The 19492-nt window shown below is 49.3% G+C and overlaps 1 protein-coding gene across 2 annotated transcripts in view; it reads right to left on the bottom strand.

Annotated features, from left to right (window-relative positions):
- The window catches only part of BEND3 (BEN domain containing 3), a 46696-nt gene extending 31293 nt beyond the window's left edge, over nucleotides 1-15403 (bottom strand). The window contains exons 1-2 of one of the 2 annotated variants that reach the window (XM_032275126.1): nucleotides 14981-15219; nucleotides 6894-6931 (exon numbers count right to left, since the gene is read on the bottom strand). The gene's annotated coding sequence lies outside the window, so the exon portion shown is untranslated. Of the gene's footprint in view, nucleotides 1-6893; nucleotides 6932-14980 lie in introns of both variants that reach the window. The other variant, XM_032275127.1, reaches the window with a different exon arrangement.
- Between the last annotated feature and the right edge of the window lie 4089 nt (nucleotides 15404-19492).

The raw sequence follows: 19492 nt of genomic DNA, 5'->3' as shown, positions 1-19492 counted from the left end.
ATAGAGACGGGGTTTTTCCAAGTTAGCCAGGCTGGTCTCGAACTCCTGACCCCAGGTCATCCGCCCGCCTCGGCCTCCCAAAGTGCTGGATTACAGGCGCAAGCCAGCGTGCCCGGCCTATTTTTTTTTTTTTTAAAAGGAGTTCCTGCTCTGTCACCCAGGCTAGAGTGCAGTGATATAATCGCAACTTACTGCAGCCTTAACCTCCTGGGCTCAAGCCATCTTCCTATCTTAGCCTCCCAAGCAGGTGGGACCACAGGCATGTGCCACCACACACAGCTAATTTTTTTTATTTTGTAGAGACGTTACCCAAGCTGGCATCAAACTCTGGGGCTCAAACAATCCACCCGACTTGACCTCCAAAACTGCCGTGATCAGAGGCATAAACCACTGCATCCAGCTCCAGCTTTTGTAATATTTTCTACCTGCAGTTGGATGAATCTGCAAATGTGGCAGGGCCAACTATAAATGCACACAGAACAAAAATCAGCAAGCGTGAAAGAATATTTGGTTAAAAAGTCCACAGTCTGGGCCAGGCGCGGTGGCTCACACCTGTAATCTCAGCACGTTGGGAGGCCGAGGTGGGCAAATCACAAGATCAGGGGTCCGAGACCAGCCCGGCCAACATGGTGAACCCCATGTCTAGACCAGGCACAGTGGCTCATGTCTGTAATTCCAGCACTTTGGGAGGCTGAGGCGGGTGGATCACCTGAGGTCGGAAGTTCAAGACCAGCCTGACCAACATGCAGAAACCTCGTCTCCACTAAAAACACAAAATTAGCCAGGTGTGGTAGCACATGCCTGTAATCCCAGCTACTTGGAAGACTGAGGCAGGAGAATCACTTGAACCCAAGAAGCAGAGTGCGGTGAGCTGAGATTGTGCCATTGAACTCCAGCCTGGGCAATAAGAGCAAAACTCTGTCTCAAAAACTAAAAATAAAAAATAAAAACAAAAATAAAAAAAGAAACCCCATGTCTTCTAAAAATAAAAAAAAATTAGCTGGGCATGGTGGCACACACCTGTAATCCCAGCTACTTGAGAGGCTGCAGCAGCAGAATCGCTTGAACCCGGGAGGCGGAGGTTGCAGTGAGCCGAGATGGCGCCACTGCACTCCAGTGTAGGTGGCAGAGCAAGGCTCCGTCTAAAAAGCAGTCCTGAGCGTGAAGGTATGAGAACCTTGTTTTGTGCTGTTTTCACTTAATGTGTCATGGCGAGTTCTCTATCACTCCTTGCTTTAGTTTGGGTTCCCCCAACAGCTGATCTTGAGACAAGGATTTGGAGATGAGCAGTTTCTTTTCGAGGAGACAGAGGAGAGCTGAGAACCAATGGGCTTCCAGCTGAGGCAAACAGGACCCACAGGACAAGAAGTGCTGAGGTGTCCACGGGGCGGCGGGAACCAGAAGACAACCTACCTAGAAGCTCCTAGAAGGCAAAAGCCCCGCTTTGCCATCCCTTCCTCCCTGTCCCAACACACACTCAGGGAGACTCCAGAAAAATGCCAGCCTGCACGGCATGGAAGGTGCTATGCTGGGAGCTTTACTGTTAACGCATCCTGATCATCCTATGAAATAGGACATCTTGTTATACCCATTTCACACGCATCCTGATCATCCTATGAAGTAGGACATCTTGTTATATCCATTTCACAAGTGAAAACTGGGGCAGTCTTAGAGCAGAGAAGGACCTGAGAGGTCATCTCATGCAGTTTCCTCATCTTAAAGGTGTAGGAACTGAGGCCAGCGGGGTTAGGAACATGTTCAAGCTCATCCCGTGACCCCAAGTCTGATCTGCCCCATGCCGTGCTGTGTGATGGGGAGCTGTCAGTGCCAGTGGGGGACGGGATCTGTCCTCTGTGCAGGGAATCCACCAACAGTAGAGCCTATCTGTGGGGATCCCAACCAACTTAGGGGCAGAGATGGCAGCACCTGGCTGAAGATACTGTGGGAGCTTGTCACAGGAGAATGGGTAAAACACAGAAGGTAAAAGTGACAGGAAGGAAAGGGCAGTCAGAACCCCAAGGTTACTAGATGTTTCATTAGGGTTTCCATGACAAACATAACTCACATATAGGAAGCACAGGCTATAGATCATAACTATGTAGAAGCTACCAGCATGTGAAATTTTGTGATCTAGATACAAGTATTTTAAAACATTTGGAATATTTTGTTTTTCTTTTTTTGAGATGGAGTCTCTCTCAGTCACCCAGGCTGGAGCGCAGTGGCGCAATCTCGGCTCACTGAAACCTCTGCCCCCCAGGTTCATCCAATTCTCCTGCCTCAGCCTCCCAAGTAGCTGGGATTATAGGTGCATGCCACTACGTCTGGCTAATTTTTGTATTTTTAGCAGAGAAGGAGTTTCGTCATGTTGGCCAGGCTACTATTAAACTACTGACCTCAAGCGATCCACATGACTCAGCTTCCCAAGTGCTAGGATTACCGGCGTGAGCCAGTGTACCTAGGCTGAAATATTTTCTGTCTGACGTTGGGTGAACCTGCAGATGTGGTAGCATGCACACAGACCAAAAATCAGCAAGCATGAAAGGACATTTGGTTAGAAAGTCCACTGTTGGCTGGGCGCGGTGGCTCACGCCTGTAATCCCAGCACTTTGGGAGGCCGAGGCAGGTGGATCACGAGGTCAAGAGATAAGACCATACTGGCCAACGTGGTGAAACCCCATCTCTACTAAAAATATAAAAATTAGCTGGGTGTGCTGGCACACGCCTGTAGTCCCATCAGGAAGCTGGTGCAGGTGAACCACTGGAACCTGGAAGACAAAGGCTGCAGTGAGCCGAGATTGCGCCAACACACTACAGCCTGGCGACCCTGCAAGACTCCGTCTCAAAAAAAAAAAAAAATCCACTGTCCTCCAGTCACTGCATTACTGTCTTGGTGGCAACTATGTTTGCCTTCTTGTGTGTACTTCCACAGATATTCCTTAGTGGTTCTCAAAGTGTGGTCCTCAAAAGTGGAGTGCTGGGCTGGGCACAGCAGCTCATGCCTGTAATCCCAGCACTCTGGGAGGCCAAGACAGGCAGATCACCTGAGGTCAGGAGTTCGAGACCAGTCTGAGCAATATGTCTAAACACCATCTCTACCAAAAACATATGAAAAATTAGCTGGGTGTGGTGGCATGCACCTGTAGTCCCAGCTACTTTGGGAGCTGAGACCAGAGGATCGCTTGAGCCCAGGAGGTGGAGGCTGTAGTGAGCCGAGATTGTGCCACTACACTCCACCCTGGGCAACAAAGTGAGACCCTGTTTCAAAAAAAATTAAAAAGGAACTTCTAATAAGAAGCCACAGAAATTAGCAAAGGCCAGAGGGCAAAGAGCCTGGGCCAGGGGGTCTCCTGCTCTTGCTCGCTCGCTCTGTCTCTCTCTCTTAGCAGGCAGTGATAACATAAGCACAAGCAGAACACTAGGGCCAGGCTGTAAGGTCGGAAATCCTGGTGCAGGAAAACCTACTTAACTATTAACCATTTTTACCGATGAATTCCACAAAGAGCTGCAGAGAAAAGAGAACAAACTAAATGTGACCTACACTGAAATCATCTTTGATTATTATTGTTTTCCTTCATCATACAAAGTTAGGAAGTCAGCTTCTACACATTTTCTCAACATGAGTTCAAAACCTCTATTGACAGAAAAAGCTGAGCATTAAATTATGTGTAAAGATTTAGAATCAATTGCTCATGACAAAGTTACCCAGTCAACAACATACTTCAAAGTTCATTGGGGATATCTCAATTATGTAATTTAAAAATGCCATAAAGCAGCAAAAAGGATATATGCCAAAATGTTAACTATCTCCAATTAGGAGGATTATGGATGACTCTTCCTTTATGTTGTCCTCTACTTTCCAAAGAATTCTACAGTGAATGTACAATTCTTTGATACTGATTTTTTTTTAATGATAAATAAAAAGCATAGTGACCTTTACTGCACAGCCAAGTCACATTCTGTTATGTCCACAAACAGCAACAAGCTAAGAATGTTTGTAAAATAAGGCCAGGTGTGGTGGTTCATGCCTGTAATCCCAGCACTTTAGGCAGCTGAGGTGAGCAGATCACATAAGGTCAGGAGTTCAAGACCAGCCTGGCCAACATGGCGAAACCCCATCTCTACTAAAACTACAAAAAAATTAGCCAGGCCTGGTGGCGTGAATCTGTAATCCTAACTACTGGGGAGGCGGAGGCAGGAGAATCGCTTGAACCCAGGAGGCAGAGATTGCAGTGAGCTGAGATCATGCCACTGCACTCCAGCCTGGAAAACAGAGCAAGACTCTGTCTCAAAAATAAATACATAAATAAAAAAAATAAAAATAACTGGGATGGGGCTGGGCACACTGGCTCACACCTGTAATCCCAATAACACTTTGGGAGGCCGACAAGATGGGCGGATTACCTCAGGTCAGGTGTTCTAGAACAGCCTGGCCAACATAGTGAAATCCTGCCTCTACTAAAAATACAAAAATTATGCTGATTAGCCATTTAAAAAAAAACAAAAACAAAAAAAATACAAAAATTAGCTGGGCATGGTGGCACGAGCCTCTAATCCCAGTTACTCAGGAGGCCGAGGCAGGAGAATCACGTGAACCTGGCAGGCGGAGGTTGCAGTGAGCTGAGATCTCACCACTGCACTCCAGTCTGAGCAATACAGCGAGACTCTGTCTCTAAAAAAAAAGAATTGGGGCTGGGCGCGGTGGCTCACGCCTGTAATCCCAGCACTTTGGGAGGCCGAGGCGGGTGGATCACAAGGTCAAGAGATCAAGACCATCCTGGTCAACATGGTGAAACCCCGTCTCTACTAAAAATACAAAAAATTAGCTGGGCATGGTGGTGCGTGCCTGTAATCCCAGCTACTCAGGAGGCTGAGGCAGGAGAATTGCCTGAACCCAGGAGGCGGAGGTTGCGGTGAGCCGAGATCGCGCCATTGCACTCCAGCCTGGGCAACAAGAGCGAAACTCTGTCTCAAAAAAAAACAAAAAAAAAACTGGGATGGCAGATGACATGGTGATCTAAGTAGGGGGCAGCTGCTGATGTGGCACTCCTTGGCAAGGCCCTTGGCAGGATCACTGGCCTCTTCCCTGCCCAGCCCACAGATTTCCAAAGGAACACGTTCTCCAGTGTACCCACAGGTGGCTGGGAGTAGTCCAGGGTACCTTTCTATCAAGTTCTTCCAATAGTCAGTCACCGCAGCATGAGCCTAATTGGAGCTGCTAAAGGCCTGCGGGCCGGGGAGTCACACAGGACAGGCAGCAGGCCCACAAATGGGAAGTACTTAGGCTTCCTGCAACCTCGAGGTTCAAATTCCAGCCAGCTGACTCTGGATTTTACCCTGCTAGATCAGAGATGTCCTTGCCACCGGGCTGAGGTGCCAGTCCGGGAGGGCCTGGCCCCAGCAGCCCTGACTTCAGGCCGCTCAGGGCAACTCCCCCTGCCCTTAAGAGCTGTTTCCATATGTAAACCGAAACAAACCCTCACTACCAGAAGATTCCCTCAAGAATGTGAGCCCGGAACAGGAATGTAACTGGGACCCGAGACAATGAGCACAGTGGCTGTGTGGCCCCTGCCACACACAAAAGGTAAAGTGGAGAGAATATGCTCAGACCACTTTAAAGATTTCATTAACAAAACAAACTCAAGGATTTTAAAAGTTTAACCAAGACCTAAACCTTGCTGCAATCTTTTCACAGTTGCCACAGGTCTGCTTTGATTTCAAGGAACCTCTCTGCTACAGGTGATACTGACTTCTAGAAATTAAACCCAGAAGGGGACAGCAGCTAGTATTTATGTGGCACAGGCTCTGCATTCTAAGTGTTTTACATGTCAACCCCCACAGTCCCCACAAGGGCTGCTGCTTATGCAGACAGGGAACAATCGGTGTGGGCAGGGGGGCCCCATCTGTGTCGCATGAGGGATGCTACCGAGACCAAGGAGCAAGAAAGGACTTCAGGAGACTCCCGGCGTGAGCGCTTCATTCCGGCCTTCCAAGGAAGCTGGGACTCAGGAATGGGCCATGACCTCCTGGCTTTCTTTCCCAGCTGTGAGCTGGGCACAGGTGCATGAGCAAGTCAACTAGCCAGATGGGCCAGCCCGAGACAAAGGCAGGAACCAGTGCAGGTGACCCCAAAGAAAACGGAATTCTCTACTAAACTTTGGAGTTAGATGGAACTGGATTAAACCCCGGCTTTTAATCCAGTTTTTCATTTTTTTTTTTTTCCCCCAGAGATGAGGGTCTCGTTGTCACTCAGGCTGAGCGCAGTAGTATGATCGGAGCTCACTATAGCCTTGAACTCCTGGGCTCAGGTGATTCTCCCATCTCAGCCTGTCAGTAGCTAGATTACAGGTGCATGCCACCACACCCAGCTAATTTTTTTATTTTTTGTAGAGACAAGGTCTCCATGTGTTGCCCAAGCTGGTCTCAAACTCCAGGCTTCCAGCAACCCTCCTGCCTCAGCCTCCCAAAGAGCTCGGATTTCAGGTGCAAGCCACCACACCCGCCCTCAACCCAGCCCAGTTTTCAAAAAGGGCTTTTTCTCTTTTTTGAGACGAAGTCTCACTCTGTTGCCCAAGCTGGAGTGCAGTGATGTGATTTCAGCTCACTGCAACCTCAGCCTCTCAGGTTCAAGTGATTCTCCTGCCTCAGTCTCCCAAGTAGCTGGGATTACAGGCGTGTGCCACCACGCTCAGTTAATTTTTGTATTTTTATTAAAGATGGGGTTTCATCATGTTGGCCAGGCTGGTCCCGAACTCCTGACCTCAGTTGATCCACCCATATCGGCCTCCTAAAGTGTTGTTGGGATTACAGGCATGAGCCACTGCACCTGGCCCAAAAAGAGCTTTTAATCCAGTTAACATATTTAGCATCTAACACCAGACCAGCTGTTTACCTACCAATACAAGCCGTATTCCGTAATGGGAGCTGGACACATCTACTGCGCCTCATAAAGTTTTTGTGAAAATTACAAAGGAGAAAGTGCCTGACATATAGCACTCAATGTTACCTACTAGAAAGCTTTTCTTTTTAAAAGATCTCCAAAGTGCATTTCTTATTTACTTATTTTTTGAGACAAGGTCTCATTCTGTCTCCCAGGCTAGAGTGTAGTGGTGAGATCTCGGCTCACTATAATCTCTGTCTCCCGGGTTCAAGCGATTCTCCTGCCTGAGCCTCCCAAGTAGCTGGGATTACAGGTGTGCACCACCATGCCCAGCTGATTTTTGTATTTTCGGTGGAGACAGGGGTTTTGCCATGTTGGCCAGGCTGGTCTTGAACTCCTGGCCTTAAGTGAGCCGCCTGCCTTGGCTTCCCAAAGTGCTGGGATTACTGGCGTGAGCCACACCGCCCAGCCTAAACTGCATTTATATAGTGAATGTTCTTTTTTTTTTTTTTTTATAAAGATGGGGTTTCACCATGTTGGTCAGGCTGGTCTTGAACTCCTGACCTCAGGTGATCCGCCCGCCTTGGCCTCCAAAGTGACTGGATTACAGGCGTGAGCCACCATGCCTGGCCATATAGTAAATGTTTAAGAACTGCAAATTGGCCGGGCGCGGTGGCTCACGCCTGTAATCCCAGCACTTTGGGAGGCCGAGGCGGGTGGATCACGAGGTCAAGAGATCAAGACCATCCTGGTCAACATGGTGAAACCCCGTCTCTACTAAAAATACAAAAAATCAGCTGGGCATGGTGGCGCATGCCTGTAATCCCAGCTACTCAGGAGGCTGAGGCAGGAGAATTGCCTGAACCCAGGAGGCGGAGGTTGCGGTGAGCCAAGATCGCGCCATTGCACTCCAGCCTGCGCAACAAGAGTGAAACTCCGTCTCAAAAAAAAAAAAAGAACTGCAAATCAAGGCCAGGTGCATTGGCTCACACCTGTAATCCCAGCACTTTGGGAGGCCAAGGCAGGTGAATCACCTGAGGCCAGGAGTTCGAGACCAGCCTGACCAACATGGAGAAACCTTGTCTCTACCAAAAATACAAAATCACCGGGGCATGGTGGCACATGCCTGTAATCCCAGCTACTTGGGAGGGAGGAGACTCACTTGAACTTGGTAGGCAGAGGTTGTGGTGAGCCGAGATCACACCTTTACACTCCAGCCTAGGCAACAAGAGTGAAACTCTTGTCTCAAAAAAAAAAGAACTGCAAATCAAATAAAATGGCTTAATGGATTAAAAAGGTTTAATAACTTTTCTTTCCAATGAAACACAGAAACTGGAGGGAGGGGGATGAAACCAAATAAAGTGTTCTCCCTGAGGACAGGAAAAATGTTCCCATGCCATCCGCTCTGGTGCAGCTGGTCTCTGGGTTCACAGGACCGGCTGGGAGCCTCGAGGCTCTCGGGACCCAGCCCCCTTGGCAGTGGCATCCTGCCCAAGGGACTTGCAGGACATGTTCGCAATTTGTTTTTATTTTTAGACACATCTGCTAACTCAGTTTGAAAAATACCAGTCCTCACAAAACCAGGGCAATTTTCCCCCGAGTTTTTCTAAAGCTGTAATTGTAGCTGCCTTCCTTATTCAGTCAGAGCACAACCTCGTCTTCCAGCACACAGCCCAGCACGCAACCCTGCCTGCATGCCTGTGATTTGGCATCTTAATCTTTGGTCACTTGCATCTTCTGAGTCTGAGTAAATGTGCCATGTTCCTCAGCTAAGAAGTTCCACTTACGTTCTCCCGGCCTTGAGGAGGGCTACCTCCTCACATCGCCCACAGGAAACTCTGCTTATCATCTCTGGCATGCAGAAGCTGAGGCTCCAGGTGAAAGGAGGGACCTCGAATTTTGGCATCCAGCCACATGACCGACTGCACAACGGTGACTAATTTTCCTAGCAGGTATAAGCTGAGCTTCCTCTGCACTTCCCATTTTTTCAAGTGTTTTGTCTTGTGACCACACAAGCTAATTAGGGTTTGGGGCAGTCTGGAGTACACTGCACCCCCAATCCTAAGTAAGCCTTGGTGCTTCGCTTTGCTAGCTCCATGCGCAAACCAACAGCCCCTGACATACAAGAAAAGGCCAGTAAGTGACTTAATCAATTGAGCCATCAATGCCCTTACTGATACTGACACAACTGCATTTCACTAGTCAGAGATAGCTGAAAACTACACAAGAGGAGGGATGGCCATGGGTAGAAAAAAAAATTAAGAGGGCTTATTTATTTATTTATTTGAAATGGAGTCTCGTTCTGTTGCCCAGGCTGGAGTACAGTGGTGCGATCTCAGCCCTCTGCAACTCTGCATCCCGGGGTTTCCTGTCTCAGCCTCCCGAGTAGCTGGGACTACAGGCGTGCGCCACCATGCCTGGCTAATTTTTGTATTTTTTACAAAATCTGTCAAGACCGGCCTGGTCAACATGGCAAAACCTCATCTCTACTAAAAATACAAAAATTGGCCGGTCATGGTGGTACAGGCCTGTAATCCCAGCTATTCAGGAGGCTGAGGCAGGAGAATCCTTGAACCTGGGAGGTGGCGGCTACAATGAGCTGAGATCCTGCCATTGCACCCCAGCCTGGGCAACAGAGCAAGACCGTCAAAAAAAGAAGCTGGGTACAGTAGTGTGTACCCATAGTCCCAGCTATTCAATGGGATGAGGCGGAAGCATTGCTAGAGCCTAGGAGTTCAAGATCAGCCTGGTCAAAATAGCCAGATCCTGTCTTACAAAAAATGGAGGGAGAGCATGGTATCATGTAATCCGCTAAGAAAAATTCAGCTCTAAACCAATAATACTTTTACAATACTCTTGTAAAAGTGGTTTTCATACAAAATTCACAGACTAGCATGCAAAGCATTCACTGCCACTCTACAACAGCCCCTCTCATGTTTAACACTCTGAAGGCCGGATACTGGCATGGAGAGCTCTTAGTGTAGCACATGTGGGGAACTTGTGGTAGCTAATCCCAGAAACCACAAGAGCTCTGGGTTGAAACTGATGTTGTAAGAAATCCTGGTGTACCAGAAGTGGGAGAAGAGCATTATGAAATTTGGAGGGAGAGAGACTGTCAGAGCAAGGTGGTACGAAGCACACACAAAAAATCTGTTTTTAGCACATTTTTTTGTGTGACTTTCTTTTTCTTTTCTTTTTGAGACAAAGTCTTGCTTTGTCGCCCAGGCTAGAGTGAATTGTGGCACGTTCTCGGCTCACTGCAGCCTCCTCCTCCTGGGTTCAAGCAATTCTCCCGCTTCAGCCTCCCCAGTAGCTGGAATTACCCATCACCACACCTAGCTAAATTTTGTATTGTTAGTTGAGACAGGGTTTCGCCATGTTGGTCAGGCTGGTCTTGAACTCCTGACCTCAGGTGATCTACCCACCTTGGCCTCCCAAAGTGCTGTGATTACAGGCATGGGCCACCGCATCTAGTGATTTAAGTCTCATTTAAAAAATTTATCGGGCCGGGCGCGGTGGCTCAAGCCTGTAATCCCAGCACTTTGGGAGGCCGAGGCGGGTGGATCACAAGGTCAAGAGATCGAGACCATCCTGGTCAACATGGTGAAACCCCGTCTCTACTAAAAATACAAAAAATTAGCTGGGCATGGTGGTGCGTGCCTGTAATCCCAGCTACTCAGGAGGCTGGGGCAGGAGAATTGCCTGAACCCAGGAGGCGGAGGTTGCGGTGAGCCGAGATCGCGCCATTGCACTCCAGCCTGGGTAACAAGAGCGAAACTCCGTCTCAAAAAAAAAAAAAAACAAAAACAAAAACAAAACAAAAAAAAAATTTATCCTGGTCAGGCATGGTGGCTCACACCTGCAATTCCAGCACTTTGGGAGGCTGAGGCAAGCAGATTACTTGCACTCAGGAGTTCGAGACCAGCCTGGCCAACATGGTGAAACCCCATCTTTATTAAAAACTAAAAAATTAGCCAAGTGTAATGGCACATACCTGTAGTCCCAGCTACTTAGGAGGCTGAGGTGGGAGGATCACTTGAGCCTGGGAGTCAGAGGTTGCAATGAGCCGAGATTGTGCCACTGCACTCCAGCTTGGGCGAAAGAGAGAGACCCTGCCTCAAAAATTCCCACAGTAAAACTGACTCTCTGGGGGTGTCGAGTTCTATGAAAGATAACACGTTGGCTAGGTGCGGTGGCTCACAACTGTGACCTCAGCACTGTGAGGCTGAGGCAGGCAGATCACCTAAGGTCAGGAGTTTGAGACCAGTCTGGCCAATATGGTGAAACCCCGTCTCTACTAAAAATAGAAAAATTAGCTGGGCATGGTAGTGCATGCCTATAATCCCAGTTACTAGGGAGGGTGACACAGGAGAATCACTTGAACCCTCTTAGAAGCCAAGAAAGGATCCAAAGGGAGAGGGAGGCGGAGGTTGCAGTGAGGTGAGATTGTGGCACTGCACCTAGCCTAGGCGACAGAGTGAGACTCCATCTCTGGAAAAAAAAAGTTAACACATGTACACATCCCTATAAACACCACTAAAAGAATACAGGATAGATTCCCCATTCCAAAGATTAATTCTACAATTAATTCCCTAAGCTTACTTTAGCCAATGACGGGTATGATGCAATTAGATTAGCAACCAAAATCTATCACTTAACACAAAAATTAACCACCAGACCAGGTGCCATGGCTCATGCCTATACTAGCACTTTGGGAGGCTGAGGCCAGTGGATCACTTGAGGTCAGGAGTTCAAGACCAGCCTGGCCAACATGGTGAAACCCCATCTCTATTAAAAATACAAAAATTGGGGGCCGGGCACAGTGGCTCACGCCTATAATCCCAGCTCTTTGGGAGGCCGAGGCAGGGGGATCACGAGGTCAAGAGATCGAGACCATCCTGGTCAACATGGTGAAAGCCCATCTCTACTAAAAATACAAAAAATTAGCTGGGTATGGTGGCACGTGCCTGTAATCCCAGCTACTCAGGAGGCTGAGGCAGGAGAATTGCTTGAACCTAGGAGGCAGAGGTTGCGGTGAGCCAAGATCGCGCCATTGCACTCCAGCCTGGGTAACAAGAGCGAAATGCCGTCTCAAAAAAAAAAAATAAAAAGTAATACAAAAATCAGCCAGGCGTGGTAGCATGCACCTGTAATCCCAGCTGCTTGGGAGGCTGAGGCAGGAGAATCACTTGAACCTGGAAGGCAGTGATAGCAGTGAGCCAAGATCACCTCACTGCACTCCAGCCTGGGCAACAGAGTGAGGCCGTCTCAAATAAATAAATAAATAAATTTAAACACCGGGAAAAAATACTACATCCCAGCCTCCCATATACAAACACCAAATCATTTTTGTTGGCTGGCTAGCAACTTTCACACTTAATGTTTCTACATTATACAATTTGTGGTATTTAAACTTTTCATCATGGTGTCAATACAATTCATATAAACATGTTGTTTTCTTTTTCATTGCTTCCAGAGGCTTTCTAGGCAGCTATAAAAAGCAGCAGCCTGAGACATTAATATAGGATATTACATTTTCACCTAATCAAACCTGTGTCAGGCCTCACTCCAGTTTTTCTTTCTGTAATTATTGGACATTCTGCTCTGCTTTTGCTCACACAGGGGTGCTCAGAAGCTATGAAAGGACCCAAAGGGAGAGGGTGTAAAGAAAATATGTCAATATAGCACCTTTTAATAGACTGCTGGGATGCTGACTGTCTTGTCTGCCAGGTCCTAACTGGCCTGTCTTCTTTCGGGGCATGGGGAAGGTGGGTGGAACCACATAAAACTTTCCTGTTAAGGCCGGGCATGGTGGCCCATGCCTGTAATCCCGGCACTTTGGGAGGCCAACGTGGGAGGTTCATGAGGCCAGGAGATAGAGACCATCCTGGCTAAAACAGTGAAACCCCATCTCTACTAAAAATACAAAAAATTAGCTGGGTGTGGTGGCACTTGCCTGTAGTCCCAGCTACTTAGGAGGCTGAGGCAGGGGAATCACTTGAACCCAGGAGGTGGAGGTTGCAGTGAGCCGAGATTGCACCATTGCATCCCAGCCTGGGTGACAGAGCAAGACTCTGTCTCAAAAAAAAAAAAAAAAAAAAAACCTTTCCTGTTAAATTAGTTCTTCAGCAAGAAGATAGGATCTCTGGCTTAAAAAAAAAAAAAAAAAAAAAAAACATGTTCCCGCTGGGCATGGTGGCTGACGCCTGTAATACCAACACTTTGGGAGGCCGAGGCAGGCAGATCACCTTAGGTTGGGAGACCAGCCTAGGCAACATGGTGAAACTCCGTCTCTACTACAAATACAAAAATTAGCTGGGTGTGGTGGCACATGGCCTGTAATCCGAGCTACTCGGGAGGCTGAGGCAAGAAAATCGCTTGAATCTGGGAAGTGGAGGTTGCAGTGAGCCGAGATGGAGCCACTGCACTGCAGCCCTGCCGACAGAGCAAGATTCTTGTCTCAAAAAAAAAAAAGAAAGAAACTCATGTTCCATGACAGGGTGCTTAGGTGACAGATTTTAAGGGCCACATAGACACTAGCTAACTCCCCAGCAGCAACTGGCCGCTGTGGCTCCATCTTTCCTCTGCAATCCAAGAGGCTTTTTCCATTCATTTAGAAAATATACATTGAGCGCCTACTAGTTATCAGACACTGGGTGGGAGGCTGGGGATGTGAAACTGTGAGGGAGATACAAAATCTTGCGCAAGTCACAGTACTGAGGGAAGCTTGACAGGGTGTTGTATGGTGATATAAAGCCAAAATCTAGGAATGAATGGTTTAAAAACAGCAAAAGGGACTGCAAGGGTGGATGGAAGTGGGGAGCGGGTAACAAGACTGTCCTCTATCCCGGCCGTTTGTATACATGGCTAGCCTGAAGGACTCACTTCCTTGCCTCAGTTTCCTGCAACTGTAGCTTTCTGGCACTCTACGCCGCGCTGCCTTGTGGCATGTTGAACATTTGTATTTGACAATTCAAAAGTTACTTTAAGGAGAGGAAGCTGCACATTTCCACCTCCAGTGAATAACCGTGTTCCTCCCAGCACTCTTATCGGGTTACCCTTTATGCGCAGAAGTCTTCCAGAAAGACCACCTGAGCAATCAAAACTCTAACCTCTGTAAAAACACCTTATTTAAAATATCTACATAGGGAAACGAAGGTAAACAAGCACACGAGGACCTCCAAATCGGTGCTGCACAGTTCACGGATGAGGCGAGGGCAAAGCATGCGTGGGAAATCACGTTTACAATACAGAGGAAAAGGGCGGTCACGAGGAGCGGCAAGCGCCCCAGGTTTTAGCTTTGCGGCCGGCTGGCCAGGCCTCGCGCCAGCCCGGGTGCACACCCAAGGCGCCGGGCCCGCCTCCAGCTCCCGGGCAGCGGGAACCGCGAACCGCCGTGGAACGGCCGGGAAGGGAGCGCTGCGCCCCCTAGCGGCGGGGCCCCGTCCCTCTCCGCTCCCGGCCGCCGCCGCCGCGGGCCGGCCTCGTTCCATTTGCAGCCGCCGCAGGCTTCGTTCCTCGGAGCGGCGGCTCCCCCGGCCTCCCGCTCGCCGCCCGGCATCTCCCTCCAGTCTCCGCCCCCTGCTCCGGCTCCGACACCCCCTTCCACACACCGAGCCGTGCCCCGACACAGCCCGGCAGAACGCGAGCGCCGAGCCGCCGCGGGCACCGCAGAGCCTTCTGGCCGCCCCGGCTGCTCCATCGCGGCGCCCGGCGGGGGTGCGGGGCCGGCGCGCGGCGCGAGTGGGGCGGGCGGCGGCGGTGGCGCGGACGGTTCCACCGCGCGAACCCCCCGCCCCCGCGCGGCGCGCGTGCTCCCCGGAACGCCATGGAGCCGCCGCGTTCCAAGCGGGCACAAAGGGGCGCGCAGCACAATGGGCGCGGTGAGCCCGTGGGCGCCTGGCGCCCGTTCCGGTGGCTCGACCCCGCGCGGGGGTGGGCGCTGTTCCCGGCGGGCGCGCTCCGGGCAGCCCCCCTCCACCTCCCCTCCCCTGCTCCCGCCCCCACCCGGCATGGATGTTGCGGGCACTCTCCCGGCCGCCCTCCCCGGAGCCGCCAACGTCGCCGCCGCCGCGCGGCCGGCTCGATCCGCCCCGCACTTACCTGGGACGCGAGTTCTGTACTTTGCCTGGCGGGCCCGCGCCGAGTTTGGGCGCCACGTGGGGGGGAGGGCGCGGGGCCGGGGAGTGGGGGCCGCGCGCGGAGGGCCTGGCCAGGGCGGCCCTGGGAGGCGCTGGGGGCGGCGGGCGGGCGGGCACCGTGTATTTTCCCCTCTCTTTGTGTGTGTCCGTGCGCTGCGCTCTCGCGTGACGTGACGGGACTCCGTGTGTCATTTCCGCACAAGGACACAGGAGCCCCCGCTGCAGTGGAACCACAACCCCTCCGCCCCCACCCCCGGCCCGCCCCTCCCCCTCAGCGGGGCACACGCGGGACCGGCGGCGGCGCTCGGGCGTGAACGGCCGCGGCGGGGAGATCGGGCGCGCACTCCGGGGACCCAGGCGGCCCGGCGCGCTCGGCCGGCGCCGTTGCTCCACGTGGGCCCGCGCTGGCTGCCCGGGGCGGGGGCGGCGGCCGCGCACCCACGGCGCGCTGGCGGGCGTCGTGAACAATGTCCCCTGCACCCCGTGTGTCCTCCCCCCGCGAGTCCGTCCTCGGGAACGTGGTTTCTCAGACCCGAGAGTTTGGACCCAAACGCCTGTTTTTCTACTTTTTTTGCCCCTTGCGGGACGGCGACTGTGCGGAGCGTCTCCCGCCTGGCGCCCACGCCTCTCCCGCATCTTTGGCCTTTGGACCGCGGCCCAGGCCCCCGAGCCCGGTCTTCCCGCGCCGCGACCGGCACAAAGACCTTGGGGCGCCCGGGCCCGGGTGGCTCCTGCGGCCCCGCGGGGCGGCATGGAGTCCGGCGGGACGCGGGAGAGCGACCCTGGCGCTGGGAAAAGCTGGCTCTGGCCACTCCCCCTGCACGGTGGCCGCCCTCTGTTGTGAGCCTGGGAGCTAAAATCTGCCTGCTACTTGCAACTCGAAGTTTTGGGGTTTGAGGCTGCGGAACCAGAGCTTCGGAAGCGCGCGCGCTCTCTCACACACACCCCCCCCCACAAACAAACCCACGGGCTGTCTGCGCCGAGCGCCTAAAATAGAAAAACACGAGTCACCAACTCAAAGGCTGATTCTGTCTACTCCTAAACTCGCGGACTGTAGATTCCCAGTTGATAAATATGAAATCTACCCCCCCGGGTATTTTCTCAAGTCTCAGTGCCTGGCGGGGGAGGGGGAGGTGCTTGGGGAGAGTCAGGGAAGCCCAATTCAACAGTTTAGCCACGTTTGTATTTTAGGCAAACAATGAGAATGTAAATTTAAGAAAAATCCTTTAATTTGCCGATCAAAGAAAGTATAAAAAGAAAAATGCAAATGACCCCATCTGCTGCTCACAGCTGACTGGCTGCAAGGGAGGACCATGTGGCCCGGCCCTGGGTCAGTGAATAGGTAGAATAGATTTTTAAAAGAAGGCATATGCTGGTTCCTTGCTGCCCAGTCGCGGCGATGGTTTGAATTAACGTATAGTTTGGCATTACCGTATCCTTCTCCAGACCACTTCAATTTAGAATTTAGTAATTATGCAAGTTCCTCCCCTTCGGGCTTGAAATCAAAAGGTATAGGGTTAAGTTATCTAAGACCTTTGAGGAACTACGTGGAACATTCTCGAGCTCTGTTTCGATCACTGGTTTAGAGAAGTCAGTACTAATCATTCTCGAGCTGTATTTGGATTGCTGGTTTAGAGAAGTCAATACTAATTGCTGTGCAAAATTAGCAAGCAGGCTGAAGAACCGAGCCCTGCTCCAGGGGGTGCCTTTATAAGAAGAATCTATACGTGCTCAGTGTCATTCAAAACAGGATGATGAGAAGAATGGGGCCGAGATAGCAGCCCTTCAAATTCAAAAGACTTGGGTCGCCCTATCTACATTCAAAATAGGGCGGAGGGAAGAAGGGAGGAGGACGGCTTGGGGGAGAATGGTTAATTTATACATTCTCAGATGACTGAGTGGAGGCACTTCGATTTCTGCGGGGAACTTGACTTTTACACTTGTACGTTAAATAACACGTAAGACACAGTACATCGCCTTAGTTAACAGATACACCAGTTTTATTCTCACCTTCAACTTAATATGATAGTTATAATTAGAATTTTTAAAGTAGAAGTTGCATTTCATTAGTTCAGTTTTCTAGGATTTCCCAGTAGAAGAGTTAGGAATAGTTAAGTAGCATTTAAGCACATTTTGCATTTAAACCACTTTGCTGTGGTGCTTTAAGAATGTAAATCGACCTTGTTACATTTTTGGAAAGAGGACTAGACGAAATGTGTGTAGTGAGGGGACATATGTTTAACCAGTCTTTTACAAGAACAACTCAGGTTTTAAAGGAGAAATTTTAAATAATAAAACATTAGAAACAGAAATTAACATTTCTGTGTTCATATTGTTTGAAACAAAAGATTTCTGTCAAATACAATAATTGAACTGATAATAGCTGACTTTTGTTCAAAACAACTTTCAGGAAACTCAAACTGACCTTGAGTGTTATTGTAAAAGTATGTTTCTTATATTTGCATAAATGGATCTATCTACTTAAAGTGGCTTGTTTCAAGTAAGTTATTAATAGAAATAAAATTCATTGCTATCCAAGAAAGGAAATCACCTACCTTCAGATGGTTTTCTGTGTGTGTGTGTGTGTGTGTGTGTGTGTGTGTGTGTGTTTTGTTTTTTTTGAGACGGAGTTTCGCTCTTGTTACCCAGGCTGGAGTGCAATGGCGCGATCTCTGCTCAGGCAACCTCCGCCTCCGCCTCTTGAGTAGCTGGGACTACAGGCTGCGCCACCATGCCCAGCTAATTTTTGTGTTTTTAGTAGAGACGGAGTTTCACCATATTGACCAGGATGGTCTTGATCTCTTGATCTCGTGATCCACGCGCCTCGGCCTCCCAAAGTATTGGGATTATAGGCGTGAGCCACCGCGGCCGGCCTGGTTTTCTATGTTTCTACGTGGTTTTCTTTTTTATATGGAGGAGGAAAATAATGCATAAGGGTGAAAATAAATGTACTGGAATAGTATATAATTTTGGAAACTTCAAGACATAATAGTTGTGAGAGCACCATAACAGTTCATGGTTCAAATGGATGTGTGTATAAAGACCTGGGAAATTAACAACCTGGTTTTTAGAGGTCTGCTCAATTTGAAGTTGCTTAATTAAAAATGCATTTTTCAATATTTCAAATTAGAGCTGCTGCCATTGATGTAGTCAACTCACTTTCAGTTTTACCTGAGTAAAATGTAGCAGCGGGGAAATTGGCTACTTGACCCATATAAAACACTGAAACACTAAATGTAAAAAGTCAAATGGAAAATTGCATGGCATTTAATGAATAGTGCGATATAAAATGTAAATATATATAATTAAGAGTGGCAGACAGACAGACATTAGGTTTCAGATAGCTTAACTGTTACTCTAAAGGCTTTTATCATTGCTAAAATACATTTATAGTTGCCAAGACAATATTTAGTAGGACTTTTTTTTCAGTAAAGACTTAAAACAACGCAACAGATTTCACTGTTACTTGTGAGACATCTCCACTTTATTTCTTGCCTGCTGGATGTATAATTTTGCCAAGTCTTCAACTTCAAACAGAAGTAGCTGGCAGATCCAGATTCTGTGAATACTCATAACACAAAAGTAAGAGGGTGAAAAAAGAGGGGCTTGAGGGGTTGTACTAACTTTATTAAATACGACCTACAGAAAGACATGCCTCAAGGGTTAACCCCTGTGTCCTGAAAAAAACAAACTATCTTTATTGGAATCTGGGCAGGTAAATGACACATCATGACCCACCATGAAAAAAATGAGGTTCCGAATGAAAAGTTACAGATAATTTGTGCCGGACACTTTCCTTGTGTAGGAGAACTATTTAATAATTTAGAGCAGTTTGAGATTTTAAGCACCGAATACAGCTATCAGGATCTGATTTTTGTTGAATATCTGGTTTGCACAATAGGATTCTGCAAAAAGAAACATGAAGGAGAGTGAAAACTGCTGCAATCCCACTTCAATTTCAAGCCCTTGAGAAAACAAATGCCAATCTGAAATAGCTCATTCTGAGCCCACGCTGCTGGCTGGAGGCACTGTAGCCACCAGGGCCCCCGCACCCAGAGGGATGCCCAAGGCCCTGTACTTCGGCCTTCCCCAACTGATCACACAGCTGCAGGGACAGGCAGGAAGGAGGGAGCCAGTGCTGGCTGGCTTCCCAGCCAATCAGAGCTCATTAAAGAAGAAAAAGGAGACACATACTGCTCTAGCAATTGACCAACTTTTTAAAAATTACTGTGTGCTATGGAGTATGGTGGCTTAAGCCTATAATCTCAACACTTTGGGAGTCCCAGGCAGCTTGAGCACAAAAGTTTGAGACCAGTCTGGTCAACATAATGAGACCCTGTCTCGACAAAAAAATTATTTAAAAATGGCTGGGCACGGTGCCTCATGCCTGTAATTCCAGCACTTTGGGAGGCCAAAGCAGGTGTATTACCTGAGGTCAGGAGTTCAAGACTAGCCTGATGGGCCGGGCGCAGTG

This window comes from Sapajus apella, unplaced genomic scaffold (assembly GCF_009761245.1).
Source record: "Sapajus apella isolate SASKATOON/1434 unplaced genomic scaffold, GSC_monkey_1.0 scaffold6, whole genome shotgun sequence".
Classification (NCBI taxonomy): domain Eukaryota; kingdom Metazoa; phylum Chordata; class Mammalia; order Primates; family Cebidae; genus Sapajus; species Sapajus apella.
The sequence above is the reverse complement of the archived record's forward strand: the minus strand, read 5'-3'. Positions and strand labels throughout refer to the sequence as shown.